The sequence below is a fragment of the Bufo bufo genome, chromosome 3 (assembly GCF_905171765.1).
Source record: "Bufo bufo chromosome 3, aBufBuf1.1, whole genome shotgun sequence".
Taxonomy (NCBI): Eukaryota; Metazoa; Chordata; class Amphibia; order Anura; family Bufonidae; genus Bufo; species Bufo bufo.
Window position 1 is genome coordinate 366,237,748 of NC_053391.1, and position 16,008 is coordinate 366,253,755.

Here is a 16,008-nt window from a genome sequence, read left to right on the forward strand (position 1 = left end):
GTCAGGGTGATAAAATTGTTACCCAGGTTCATCCGGTCCATTATCTGCCAGAGGAAGGACTACTCCACCCTGTCAAAGGCCTTCACCGCGTCCAAGGACAGGATGAAGCGGTCCTCCCCCCCACCTATCTGTACATTTAAAAACGCTCTCCGAATATTAGCCTGGAATTGCCATCCGGGGATGAAACCTGTGTGGTCCGGATGGATCAGACCACATATTACTTTCTTAAGTCGATTGGCCAACAGTTTTGCTATAATCTTGTAATCTGTATTAAGTAGCGATATGGGTCTATACGATCCAATATCGCTACCATCTTTGCCTTTTTTCCAAATTAATGTAACTGATGCCTCCCTTAATGATGGAGGTAATCTCCCGAAAATGTGAGACTCATTTAGTACTTGTAATAACCTGGGTAGTAACACTGCATTATAGCATTTATAAATCTTAAAGGAAAGACCATCCATACCTGGAGTTGAGTTCCCTTTGATGCTAAATAGAGCTTCCTGCAAATCGCTCAATTGGATAGGATAATTCAACATAGCTACATCCTGTTCAGACAAAGTAGGAATATCGATCTGATTGAGATATAACTTTATATTCTTCTCTTTGCCGCTTATCTTAGAATTATATAAGGCTGAAAAGTCTTCAACGAATGTATACTCAATTCGAACTAGGTGATGCGTAATATGCCCGGAACTAAATTCTAATCTGTTTAATTTTATTGCAACACCGTTTATTTGCAATTATTGAGGAGAGTAATTTCCCCGGCTTGCCTTGGCATTGGAAAAATAACTTCTGCTGTGCCTTATTAATCATAAAGTTTTTATATTCATTATCGGCTGTCATGGTCTTACCTTCTTGCTGTTCTCCTTCGTTTGACATGTGCTGGCGGCCATCTTGGTTTCTGGGTTTCTTGTAGCCTTCCACCCTGCGGCTCCTCCTTCCCACTGGGAGGAGCTGGATGCCTAGCTCATATATATAGGAGGTCTGTGGCTTCAGTTCCTTGCTTGGTCCTCCTGTGTTCACATGCTTCTAAGACTGCTGCTTCTGGTTCCTGATCCTGGCTTCGTCTGACTACCCTGCTGGTTCCTGATCCTGGCTTCGTCTGACTACCCTGCTGGTTCCTGATCCTGGCTTCGTCTGACTACCCTTCTGGTTCCTGATCTCTGGCCTCTCAAAGACTCTGCTTCGGTTTCACCATTCGTTTGGACTTTTGCTTTACAGCTTTATTTTCAATAAAGCCTTCTTATTTTCACTTATCTCTTGTTGTACGTCTGGTTCATGGTTCCGTGACATTAGGACCAAGCCATGAGTTCTGACGGTACAGGGCCATCCTCGCTACCCATGCTGGTTGCCAGACTTGATCAGCAGGATCACCTGTTGGGTCGGTTCGCTGTGGCGTTGCAAACCCTGCTTGAACGCACGGCTCATTTCGCTCCCGTTGCCGATGGGTCGGTTGTCGCTCCTACTGCCGCTCCGGTTGTTGCGCCAGAGTCTACCCCGACACCTGTTGTTGCGCCTGCGGTGTTTCGGGGTATGACCGGTTCTGCCCCTCTTCCACAGCGCTTTGGGGGAGAGCCAACTCAGTGCCGAGGTTTCCTTAACCAGGTGGGCATTTATTTCGAGTTGCTGCCACATGCCTTTCCTACTGAGAGATCAAAGGTGGGCTTCTTGATCTCGCTGCTCTCGGACAAGGCCTTGGCCTGGTCCAGCCCTTTATGGGAGAACAACAATCCGGTGGTTGCCGAGTTTTCCGGTTTTGTTGCTTCTCTTCGGAAGGTATTCGATGTGCCGGCTCGTGCTGCCTCTGCTGCGAAGCTCCTTATGTCCATCAGACAGGGTTCACGATCCGTAGCTGAATACGCCATTGAGTTTCGTACCCTGGCAGCAGAGGTGGGCTGGAATAATGAGGCTCTGGTCGCTGCTTTCTCTCATGGTCTCTCGGATGCCTTGAAGGATGAGGTTGCAGCTAAGGACCTACCAGTGGAGCTCGAGTCTCTTATTTCTTTCCTGATTTTGATTGACACCAGACTCAGGGAGAGACCTTCCTTTAAGGAGAGCCTGCGGAGGTCTTCTAACAGATTGGCGCCTACGTTTGCTGTCCCACCCGTGCCTCCCTCTCCTCCCACGCCTCCTGGGGATGACTTGTCTGGGGGTGAACCCATGCAGCTGGGGTTTGCTCGCCTGTCCGAGGGGGAGAGGGTACTCCGGAGACGCGAGGGCCGATGCATGTACTGTGGTCTCGGTGGGCATTTTCGGTTGGCATGTCCGAACCGTCCGGGAAACGCTCGTACCTGAGATCCTGTCGGGGGCAGATCTTGGGTGGAGTCTCCTCGTCCCCGGTTTCCCGTGTTGACAAACCACTGATCACTGTTGTCCTCTCCTGGGTCGGGGGCTCGGTGACGACCCAGGCGTTGGTGGACTCTGGTGCTGGTGGTTTGTTCATTGATAGTGTGTTCGCTGCCGCCAATTCCATTCCTCTGCAGGCTCGAGGTTCCCCACTGGCTCTTGAGGCGATAGACGGCAGACCCCTTCTGTCGTCACACGTGACTCATGAGACCCTTCCAGTGGGGATAGCCATTGGTGCCGTTCACAGAGAGTCGGTCTGCCTCCAGGTTATTTCGTCTCCACACTACTCGGTGGTCTTGGGGTACCCCTGGCTCCAGAAGCATAATCCGATTTTCGATTGGAGATCGGCCGAGATCCTCTCGTGGTCACCGCAGTGTGGGGCTAGTTGCATCCATGGGTCTGTCAAGTTGCTGTGTACTTCCTCGGACTCTCTGTTGCCTCCTGAATACGAGGAGTACCGGGATGTATTCGATAAGGTGCGCGCAGTTGCCCTACCTCCGCACCGCCCATACGATTGTGCCATAGAGTTACAACCTGGCGCCGTTCCTCCTCGTGGCAAGGTCTATCCACTGTCGGTAGCGGAGAATGAGGCCATGGAGGAGTACGTGAGGGAGGCGCTTTCACGCGGACACATTCGCAAATCCTCGTCCCCGGCAGGGGCTGGATTTTTCTTTGTGAAAAAGAAGGGCGGTGAGTTGAGGCCTTGCATCGATAACAGGGGTCTCAATCGCATCACGATCAAGAACGCTTACCTGATACCCTTGATTTCTGAGCTGTTCGATCGCCTTAAAGGGGCCACGGTCTTTACCAAACTCGACCTGAGGGCGGCATATAACCTGGTAAGGATCAAGGCGGGCGATGAGTGGAAGACCGCGTTTAACACCAGGACCGGTCATTATGAATCCTTGGTTATGCCCTTTGGGTTGTGCAATGCGCCCGCAGTCTTTCAGGAATTCATCAACGATGTTTTCCGTGACCTGTTGCAGCAGTGTGTGGTGGTCTATTTGGATGACATCTTGGTATATTCTGAATCCATGGAGGTCCACATTCTGGATGTCAGACGAGTGTTGCAACGGTTACGAGAGAACAAGCTGTTCGGTAAGCTTGAGAAATGCGAATTTCACCGATCCCAGGTAACCTTCTTAGGTTACATCATTTCCGCTGAGGGGTTCTCCATGGATCCTGAGAAGGTTTCGGCTGTCTTACATTGGCCCCAGCCCAGTGGTCTTCGTTCCCTGCAGCGCTTTTTGGGCTTCGCCAATTATTATCGGAAGTTCATCAGGGACTTTTCCATGCTGGCCAAGCCTCTCACGGATCTGACCAGGAAGGGCAGTAATTCCCAGGTCTGGCCGCTCGAGGCCATCCGAGCTTTTGAGGCCCTAAAGTCCGCTTTTGTGTCGGCTCCGATTCTGTCGCATCCCAACCCTGGGTTGCCCTTTGTCCTCGAGGTGGACGCGTCTGAGACGGGAGTAGGCGCCCTTCTGTCTCAGCGTAGAACACCAGAGGGTCCTCTGCTTCCTTGTGGGTTTTACTCCCGGAAACTGTCTTCCGCGGAGTGCAACTATCAGATTGGTGACAGGGAGTTATTGGCCATCGTGCAGGCCCTTAAAGAATGGAGGCACTTGCTCGAGGGTTCGGTGGTTCCGGTTCTCATCCTGACGGACCATAAGAATCTGACCTACCTTTCTGAGGCCAAGAGATTGACACCACGTCAGGCCAGATGGGCTCTGTTCTTGTCACGTTTTAATTACGTGGTCTCCTACCTACCCGGTTCCAAGAACATCAGGGCGGATGCCCTATCACGGCAGTACTCCGAGCTGTCCAGGGAGGAGTCGATTCCGACTTCGGTCATACCTCCGAATCAGATCCTGGCCGCCATTCGCACCAGCCTGACCTCTCCCCTGGGTGAGCAGATTTTGGCGGCTCAATCTGGTGCTCCCTCTGGGAGACCCAACGGCAGATGTTTTGTGCCTGAGGAGTTGCGCACTCGGTTGTTGCGAACCTACCATAACTCCAAGACCGCGGGGCATCCTGGAAAGAATCAGCTGTCCTGGGCTGTTTCACGTCTGTTCTGGTGGCCTTCCCTACGTTCCGACATCGCCGCATATGTAGCGGCATGCTCCGTTTGTGCCCAGAGTAAGTCCCCTCGGCACCTTCCGTTGGGCCTTCTGCAACCCATAGCCACCGGGGAGCGCCCATGGTCACACCTGGGGATGGATTTCATTGTGGACCTCCCTGCATCCCGAGGCCATACGGTCATTCTCATGATTGTGGATCGGTTTTCCAAAATGTGCCACTGTGTTCCTCTCAAGAAGTTACCCTCTGCACAAGAGTTGGCCACGATTTTTGCCAGGGAGGTCTTCTGGTTGCACGGTTTGCCCAAGGAGATTGTGTCGGATCGGGGGAGTCAGTTTGTGTCCAGGTTCTGGCGCGCCTTTTGCTCCCAGTTGGGGATTCATCTCTCCTTCTCCTCGGCCTACCACCCTCAGTCCAATTGGGCCGCAGAACGATCCAATCAGGCCTTGGAGCAATTCCTTCGTTGCTATGTCTCCGATCACCAAGACAATTGGGTTGACCTTCTGCCTTGGGCTGAGTTTGCCAGGAACACGGCGGTGAACTCTTCCTCTGGGACGTCTCCCTTCATGGCCAATTATGGGTTCCAACCTGCCGTGTTACCGGAGGTATTCTCTCCCCAGGATATTCCGGCTGTGGAGGATCACCTTTCCGTCCTACGTGCTTCTTGGGTACAGATCCAGAAGTCCCTTGAGGCCTCTGCGCAGCGCCAGAGACTCCAGGCTGATCGCAGACGAGCGCCTGCTCCTTCCTACCAGGTCGGAGACCGTGTATGGTTGTCCACCCGCAACCTCAACCTTCGAGTGCCCACTCCCAAGCTGGCGCCTCGCTTTGTTGATCCCTTCCGAGTGCAAAGTGTCCCCCGAGACCATTCAGACTTAAAGGGGTTGTCCGGGTTCATCTCTGAAACCGGACATACCCTTATTTTCACCCAGACAGCCCCCTGAGGCTAGCATCGGAGCAGGGCACGGCTCCGATGCTCATGTCAGGGGGGCTGCAGGGGTTAAAATGGAGGGATGTCCGGGTTCAGCTCTGAACCCGGACAACCTCTTTAAGTCTGAATGGTCTCGGGGGACACTTTGTGTCTCTCCTCCATTAATACCAAAATCGGGGAGTGATCTGAAATTCTGTGAGCCTCGTATTTCATTTTACTTATTCGGTTAATTATATCACTATTGGCAAATGCCAGATCAATCCTTGACATGGCTTTATATGTATGACTAAAGCAGGAAAAAAAACCTTCCTATTGCCATACAAATCGCACAAGATGTCAATTAGTGCCATTTCCTGGCAAATGTTGTATAATGTAGAATATTTCCCCGACTTTGCCTTATGTTTACCAACATTAGAGACTCTGTCCCAAAAAAATCTAATCTCCCCTCTTTATCAACAAGAAAGTCTAGTGGTTCATACTCCACCCCTCTATGAACATATACACTGACCCCACGTGAATAGTAAGACAGACAGGAGTGGTATTCCTGCATTGCTAATTTTTTCTTTAGATAGACTGGAATCTCAGGAGACCCATGAGTTTCAAGCAGTGAACTATTGCGGGGAGGTGTTTGGCAATTAAGTCAAGCAATAAGTCTTTTAGTTTTGTCACCCAGCCCGCGGATATTCCATGTCAGGACTTTATGTGTCATTCAAAGTTCCACATTGTGGGGGTCCCCGCGATGACAACCTTGCCCACCTGCCCCCGCCCCCCGATCCCTCACCACGGTTCACAAGGAAAAATAGCCTCATCAACCTCTTCTATTACGCCTTCCCAGTAATGGTAAAGTAACTTGAAAAGTCAATGATCAGTATATGATGCTATGCAATCCAGTAATGCGGCATTTGCCCGTTGAACCCACAACTCAATTAACTGGGCTAAGGGCGGTTCCAATGGAAGGGGGGAGCGAGGCACCACCATGCCCAACATGCAGTGCCTTGCAAAAGTACTCACCCCCCCTGACTTTTTCGTATTTTGGTGCCTCACAACTTGGAATTAACATGGATTGTTTGAGGATTTGCATAATTGAATTTACAGAACATAACCGCAACTATGAAGATTTTTTTTATTTTTTATTGTGAAGCAAACAACAAATAGGACAAAATCACAGAAAAAGTCAATGTGCATTAGTGATGAGCGGGAGGTGCCATATTTGATTTTGCAATATTTCGCGAATATTCGATTAAAAATTCGTCTTATATTCTTCGAAATCGAATATTCGTCATTATTCCATTTATCGCGAATAATATGCGATTTAATTAATTGCGTATTGCGATTTTTCTTTTGACAGTATAAGGCAACGTTCCTATGACTAATTGACTATGGCTAGGCTAATATGTGTATTTTACGAATATTCTTAATATTGCTCTAACTTCGTCTTTTAGAATATTCTAAAAGACGGAGCTAGAGCAATATTACGAATATTCTAAAAGACGAAGTTAGAGCAATAATATTCCACTTTGGCATACTTCTCCCCGACAAGCGTCCCCGTAACCATGGGAACGCCTGTGGGTTAGAATATACCATCGGATTTGAGTTTTTACGATCTCAGGGAAAACTCAGATCCGATGGTATTTTCTAACCCACCGGCGTTCCCATGGTGACGGGGACGCTTGTCGGGGACGTGTATGCTGAGGTTGATTAAATAACGATTTTGTCATGCGGTCGGGCACACGTATTAACCATTACGATTTTTCTGTTGTAATATTCGTGAACTCGAATATTATAACCGAGATTATTGGTTTAGATTTGAATAGGACGAATATTCTAAAATCAATATACAGCAATATATTCTTTATTTTGACTATTTGTCATATTTGGTCCATCTGAAAACGTGATTCCTTCCAGTTTCAATTCAGTTGCTTGTGGGCCAATGGCTCATTGACCCACAAGCAAGAAGCAGGGAGGAATCATATATTTTCAGATGAAAAAAAAAAACGAATATTAAATTTCGCGTATATATAGAACTATATTCGAAATATTCGCGAAATCTCGAAGTTGCGATATTCGAGATAAAAATTTGTTATTCGAATATTCGCGCTGAACACTAATGTGCATAACCATTCACCCCCCTAAAGTCAATACTTTGTAGAGCCACCTTTTGTGGCAATCACAGCTCCAAGTCGCTTTGGATAAGTCTCTATGAGCCTGCCACATATTACCACTGGGAGTTTTGCCCATTCCTCCTTGCAAAACTGCTCCAGCTTCTTCAAGTTGGATGGTTTGCGCTTGTGAACAGCAATCTTTAAAGCGTGACCACAGATTTTCTATTGGCTTGAGATCTGGGCTTTGACTAGGCCATTCCAACACATTTGCATGTTTCCCCTTAAACCACTCAAGTGTTGCTTTAGCAGTGTGTTTTGGGTCATTGTCCTGCTGGAAGGTGAACCTTCGTCCTAGCCTCAAATCACACACAGAGTGGTAGAGGTTTTGCTCAAGAATATCCCTGTATTTAGCACATTCCATCTTTCCCTCAACTCTGACCAGTTTCCTAGTCCCTGTTGTGCCTTTTCATAGGTATATACATTGATATCCAATTAATTCTAGTCAAGATGGATGTTCATTTCCTTTAAGAGCCATGCTCGACTATATTTACAATTTTGTATGTCTTGAGTAGGCCAAAGTAAGGTCGTACAAAGGTTTATAACCTTTAGTGTTATTCTTCTCATGAATGTACCAGTCTGAGAAGAATCCTCCTTGTCTACTTATAAATTTATGACGGGAGATAAAGATAAGCTCTATGCAGCTGGTAATAATTACCTATACAATTAGGCATTTATTAATGAAGCAAAATATATAATATTCATGTATTCATTTAATGAGCCTTAGTTAGTCCTTTGCATAAGACAATCAGTAGGACATATATATATATATATATATATATATATATATATATATATATAAATTTGTTTAGATTATATTGTTATATGTTACGAAGACATTTATCCAGTATATTATATATATTTCTCATTAGGAGAATATTTGTCTCTAAAAGAGTGTCTGTAAAGATGTGTGTTTTGTAAAAATTATTCACATCTTTGGTATGACAGGAGGTACTGATATCTCTGTGAGAAAACAAGGCCATTCATACATCATGGTCCATAAATCAACAGTGTGAGAAACATTCAGAGAGAAACATAGAGGTCTGTCTCTAATTGCTACAAGTGTCAGAATTAATCCCTATGGCTTTGAATTACAGCTTTTAAGGTCAAATGTATAAAATAAATTTTATTCAGACTTACATAATTTAACCCTTTATACTATGATGCAAATAGCTTACACAGCAGTGCCACCTAGGTATGAGTAGGTGATATTACAACAGTAGCAAAAGTGCATTCTGGGTAGGGTTATGATGTCACATTTTTTATCAATGGTCACGCCCATCCGACAATGATTGGAAAGTTCCAAACTAGGAAGGTGTGTCTAACTGATAAGTTTGTGATCATAAGCCATACACAGAAGGTAGAAAGAAAGGAGAAAAAAAAGGGAGAGAGAAGAGAAGTTGAGCTCTCTAGAGGGGTCTATCAAGATGAAAGCCATGGTGAGATGCGCTATGATGGACCACCCAGCTTTCCTCGGAGCAGAAGTGAGATTTCTACTAGGACTTGTTAAGAGACACAGAAAATGATATTTCATTTTATTAAGACTAATTTGATAGTGTGGGTGAAATTATACCATCTAGATTGGCGAATAAATAAATAATATAATTAATTGATCATCTCCATATTGAGATGTAGTCTTAGGATACTGTGAGGCTTTATTCTACCTGCAGAAGAATCTAGACTCATAATCTAGCAAAGCATTAAATAATTGCTTTTATATATATATATATATATATATATATATATATATATATATTGATAGAACATTCTTCGCCAAGCTAAGTGATGGATTCCCACGGGAAAGACTTGTTTCAAGTCCTTCCCATTTAAGATCCTAGATCCCTGTTATTTGTCTTAATAGTCTTACCAAAGTTATATATGTGAAAATAGTCCAGGATGAGGCGGAAGGATACAGTTGTCTCTTCTAAGTTATATCCTTGAATGGACTTGCCCATCTTGAAGTCATGTGATGTGTAGTTGGTTAAGGGGGGCAGAATGTATTTAGCATTCTATATTGATGTCTAGTATTAGACACGCCCATCCTGATATCATGAGGTTTTCTCTGAACAGAAGTAATGTATATAACTTATGTTTCTATTTTGATATCCTAACCTAATAATAGCTTGGTTATAATGTGACAAGTTATTTCCACTCACATGTATTGTTAAGCTTGTAATGCTTTATATTAACGCTATATATATTAATTTGCATGTATCATTGTGTTTATTTACTTATATATGTTTATAACCTTGTAACCAATAAATCTGCATATTTTTATAATACCTGTGTATTATTGTATAATGCAGAACTACATTTTATCATTAACGTCATCTCACGTCAAAAATAACTTATTTATCTGAGGAAATAGTCAGACTCAGATGTGAATTGTATCAATTAGGTTGTCTACAATTCACCAGGTCATGATTTTAAGAATTTCTGACAAATTTTATAATTTTTTTTATGGTTAATTATTCTTATGACCATAATTAATAATTCTTAATTGAATTATTACCCCCGACATCCCGGCTGCTGAAAAACATGCCCACAGCATGATGCTGCCACCACCATGTTTCACTGTGGGGATGGTGTTCTTTGGGTGATGTGATTTGTTGGGTTTGCGCCAGACATAGCGTTTTCTTTGATGGCCGAAAAGTTCAATTTTAGTCTCATCAGACCAGAGCACCTTCCTCCATAAATTTTGGGAGTTTCCCACATGCCTTTTCACAAACTCACAACATGCCTTATTGTTTTTAGCTGAAAGTAATGGCTTTCTTCTGGCCACTCTGCCATAAAGCCCAACTCTATGGAGTGTACGGCTTCTTGTCGTCCTATGTACAGCTACTCCAGTCTCTGCTGTGGAACTCTGCAGCTCCTCCAGGGTTACCTTAGGTCTCTGTGCCCGGTCTGTGAGTTTTGGTGGGCGGCCGTCTCTTGGCAGGTTTGCTGTTGTGCCATGTTCTTTCCATTTGGTTATGAAATATTTGATGGTGCTCCTGAGGATCATCAAAGATTTGAATATTTTTTTATAACCTAACCCTGACTTGTACTTCTCAACAACATTGTCTCTTACTTGTTTGGAGAGTTCCTTGTTCTTCATGGCAGTGTTTGGTTAGTGATGCCTCTTGCTTAGGTGTTGCAGCCTTTGGGGCCTATCAAAAAAGGTGTGTATATGTAATGACAGATCATGCGACACTTAGATTGCACACAGGCGGACATCAGTTCACTAATTATGTGATTTCTGAAGGTAATTGGTTGCAACAGAGCTTTTTATGGTCTTCATAACAAAGGGGGTGTATACATACGCACATGCCAATTTTCTGTTTTCTATTTCTAAACAATAGTTTTATTTATATATTTTTCTCATTTCACTTCACCGACTTAGACTATTGTGTTCTGATCCATTACATAAAATTTAGATTAACAAAACATTGACTTTAAGGCTGTAATGTAACAAAATACAAAAAAAGTCAAGGGGGGTGAATACTTTTGCAAGGCACTGTAGATCATACAGTGAGGGAGGCAGGTCACCTTAACAACTCCCCGAGTCCTTGCCCATGTTCAGGTTTCAAACAAAGGGCACTTCACACAGACAGTCACAATCAAAGACTAATACATCTCACCCTTCTTCAACCGTTTTTCAAGGGTCACATCCGAAGGCCAAAAAACGGCTCCAGGATCGCCAGATTTTAAATCTCACAGCGTCCTCAGATCCAGTTACAGGGTTCCTGTTACAGGGCATAAGGATAAATTTGTACTGTCTGTAGGAGCTCCAATCACCTTATCCATCCGACGCCGCGCAGTACCTCTCGGTCACATACAGCGGCTGCTCTGAGCCCCCTGCGTGTACTCAGGAATGTACTCAGCGGTCTTTTGGTCTGCCAAAGAGACTAGGGCTAGTCATGCTGGACGTGCTGTAGCGAGCTACACCATCTTAGATGCCGCGAGAGAGCGAAGGTGGGCAGTGATGAGGCTGAGGGCGGGAGCGCGGCACGTCAATGTCACTACGTCATGCCGCTGCGCTGTGGAACCCGACATTTAGTAAATATTAAGTATGTTGTGAGCTGTGACAAAGATATTTAAATTTGGAAAATTGCTAATTTTGTTAAATGTCATTAAATTTGGGATTTTTCTTACAAAAAAACATTGACTGAAATAACATAAATTACAGTGTCCCAAAATAAAGCATAAAATTATGGCACTCACCAAAATCATTCACATTAGTCTTTATTCTCGAACAAAAATACCTTGTACAATGGCAGCGGGGGCACAGGATGCCACACAGGCATAGTAGGCAGCAACTGCAGTTTCGCATCAATATGCTTCCTAAGGCCTTCAATGTAATGATGTAAAAGCGCCATGCTTATATACCAGCACCTTTCAGTTGCCATGTCAACACACAACTAACATAATTATGCTGAAATACATATTAAAACAAAATCACACTTGTACATAAATCTTAAGAGAAATATATACTTACAAAAATACACTTAGATCGTTTTTATCATTTAAAGGGTTTCTGTCACCCCACTAAAGTGATTTTTTTTTTTTGGGCTAGTTAAATTAGTTATATAGCGATATCTGAAAATATAATAGTGTTCCTTACTTTGATCCAGCAGTTTAGTCAAAAAACGAAGTTTTATCATATGCAAATTCGGTCTCTACCAGCAAGTAGGGCGTCTACTTGCTGGTAGCTGCTGCAGAAATCCGCCCCCTCCTCTTGTTGATTGACAGGGCCAGCCGGGATCTCCTCCTCCGGCCAGCCCTGTCGGCATTTCAAAAATCGCGCGCCCGTGTTGAATCTGCGCAGGCGCTCTGAGATGAGGAGGCTCGTCTCCTCAGAGCTCCCTCAGTGCGCCTGTGCCGATGACGTCTTCTATTTCGATGATGTCATCGGCGCAGGCGCACTGAGGGAGCTCTGAGGAGACGAGCCTCCTCATCTCAGAGCGCCTGCGCAGATTCAACACGGGCGCGCGATTTTTGAAATGCCGACAGGGCTGGCCGGAGGAGGAGATCCCGGCTGGCCCTGTCAATCAACAAGATAAGGGGGCGGATTTCTGCAGCAGCTACCAGCAAGTAGACGCCCTACTTGCTGGTAGAGACCGAATTTGCATATGATAAAACTTCGTTTTTTGACTAAACTGCTGGATCAAAGTAAGGAACACTATTATATTTTCAGATATCGCTATATAACTAATTTAACTAGCCCAAAAAAAAAAAATCACTTTAGTGGGGTGACAGAAACCCTTTAAACCAAAAGGTCCTGTAGCATTGGCCAGTATAATCCAACTAGTTTCCTTGCACAACAAAAGTCTATGACTATCACTAGTGATGGACAAACATCGCCGAGACCATTTGCGAATGCTATCGTGCAAATGCGATCAAATGTTCGCGAACCGCAAGTTCACGGCGGGCCCCATTCACTTTAATGGCAGGCAAACCTGAAAAACCTTTAGGTCATATTTGCAGCCACCAAATACTTACAAGAAGTGCACAAATCGTCCCACAACATGGACAGTGACATACCAGAGGGGGATCAATGGCAAAAATTCCCCCAAAAAATATGTATTTTAATCAGGGGCAATTTTTATGCGTCTTAAAGGGAAATTCTCAGAAATGTGCCCTGCTAGAGCCTAGAAAAGTTTTATTTTAAACCACGGGAGTACAGGACCCAAAAATTAGGCATTTACCTGACTGTCACGAGTTGGAGGTCCCAGGAGAGACCTCCGCGTCGTCAAGCAAAAACATACAGCTATACGGTACAGTCACAACAGAGTTTATTGCACAAACAGAATCTAAGGAGGGAAACACAGGGAAATTGAGAGCTCTATGTACCGTCCGCACAGTGGGAGGAAAATCTCCCCGCTGGGCCACTGTCTAGTAATACTCCAGAGGGGCGTGACTAAGCAATTCCTGGTATTCACTAGGGCCCCAGATGGTGGGGTTAGGCTTTGCTGCAGGGAGTTGCCAGGGTCCACTCTGAAGCGTGAACTAGACAGTGACAACAGGAGCAAATGGACAACAGGTACCAGAAGGTACCGACGGTACATAGGCAAACATAACAAACAGGCAAATACAAGCAGGCAACTAAAAACATAAGCAGGAGTTCACACAAGGGAACAGGAGTGGTATACTGCGTGGCCTTGCCCATAGCACTCTGCACATAGCACACTTGCTGAACAGAGACAACAGATAACAGAAACACAGGAAAGAGGACGGCAATGAACAAGTAGGAAACCCACAGAGCACAGACAGACACGGATGCCATGGGTCAGCAGCATGGGAGAGTGAGTACAAACTAGGAGCAGGACAAGACAACACACACCAGGAGAGCTGACCCAGAACTGAGGAAACCTCAGCCTTATATACAGGTTCCATGGGTGCAGCAGAGAGGCCACACCCATGGAGCAGACGAGGATTAACTCCAGATAGGAACACAGGGGAGTTAACCCATAAAGAATCACAAAGAACAACAACAAAACTGCAGCGAGGAGTGCCGAACGAGCAAGGACGGAAGGTCACAGCCAGAGATAGTGGCTGTGACACTGACAGAAAACAAGTGATTATGTGGCTGGAGGTATATTAGACTGTCATTGGATTTCAATTTTATTGCAGGCCAGTACAAATAGATGTCAAATACATATGTTTAAAAGAACAAAAAATATTACATTGGATTAAAAACATGGCTGATGAAATCCCCTCTCTTGAAAAACCCCCAAATGATAATAGTTGAAATTCAATAACACGTCATCAACAGGTGTTGAATACCTTCGAGGTCCCAAACAAAAATATGTATTTTAATCAGGGGCAATTTTTATGCGCCTTAAAAGGAAATTCTCAGAAATGTGCCCTGCTAGAGCCTAGAAATTTTTTATTGTAGGCCATGGGAGTACAGGCCCCAAACATTAGGCATTCACCGGACAGAAAAGAACAAGTAATTATGTGGCTGGAGGTATATTAGACGGTCAATGGATATCAATTTTACAACAGGCCAGTGGACTACAGGCGCCAAAAATTATTCATTCACCGTAGAGAAAAGAACAATTGATAATGTGGATGGAGGTACATTAGGCGGTCACTGTATAACAATTTTACTGTTGGCCAGTTAGATTACAGGCCCCAAAAATTATGCATTCAACGTACATAAATGATCAAGTGATTATGTGGCCGGAGGTATATTGGACGGTCAATGGATATCAATTTTACAGCAGGCCAGTGGACTACAGGCCCCAAAAATTATTCATTCACTGTGCAGAAAAGAACAATTGATAATGTGGATGGAGGTACATTAGGCGGCCAGTGTAGTAAAGGATCAAAAATAATGGGAAGCTCACCAAAGTAGAGCACGGCCCGCTACCATCCAATAGCTATTAAATCTCAATATATTGTAGGAAGGCGCAAGGGTCTGTCATTGACGGAAGGTACGTGTCACCGAGGTGATTTTGTGTGTCAGCGGCAGCTAGTGCTCGCTGACACTGTTTTACTTAGTGTGGCTGTAAAGCCAATCCGGGCCGGTTTTTATTGGGAGCAGCCAAGGAGCAGGGTGGGTGGCTGTACCCCACGTCCAGGCCAGGTTTTGGGCTGGGGTTTAAAAACCGAGCCAGCAGCTCAGCTGGGTGTGGAATGAACCTCCAGGTGATAGTGGAGCTCTGTGTTTTGGGAGCTGAGGAGTTCTGCCATACTGCAAGGCTGAGAGCTGCATGAGAGCTGTCAGCTGGAAGCCAGGCACCCTAAAGCCTGCTGTGGACTGCCAGGTGACATGTTTTTGAGTTCTGTGGACTTTTGCTGTGTAAATTAACACGAGGATTCCTGCGGTATGAATAAATACCAGGGTCCTGCCAAGTATTGTGTTTCTTTTCTGGCTTTATGTGTGAATAAACACTGACTTTTGCTTTTCAACCGTGGTTTTGCCTCTGTATTGCGTCCGCTTACCCTGCCTACCAGAGCAAATCCCTACAATATATAAACTAGTGTTTGGCTTATAAGAAGTCAGGAAATCTCATTTATTCTATTACTCAAAATAGCAACAATATCAGAAATAATATCAAAAATAATAATCAACAGTGATATTAAAAAGGCGCCTTAAGACAGTAAAAAAATTAAAACATGCATCAATGACAATTAGTCACGGACCCTCATGTAGTCTGAGTTGCGGAGCTCACGCAACTCATACATTTTTGTAGTATAGCTGCAGTTGTACAAAGCTGATATAGATATGTCCACGGTAGTTTATATTTAAGATTTATCCAAGTGATAGCCTGCAACGTTATATTGGAATCTAGAACAGTAAATTCAGTTTACTATTTATCAATGTCCGATATGGCCATAAGTATACAGTATAAGGTTGTTAGCCTGCACAATTCATAAAGTGCTTGTAATAGTTCCGTTCATGCAGTATTTTCTCTCATTCAATATAGTTGGTTTGTTTGTTGCACAACTTCATATACTGCTACTGGTTTAATTGTATCAGAGTTGTGCGCTATTGCGCTTCTTACC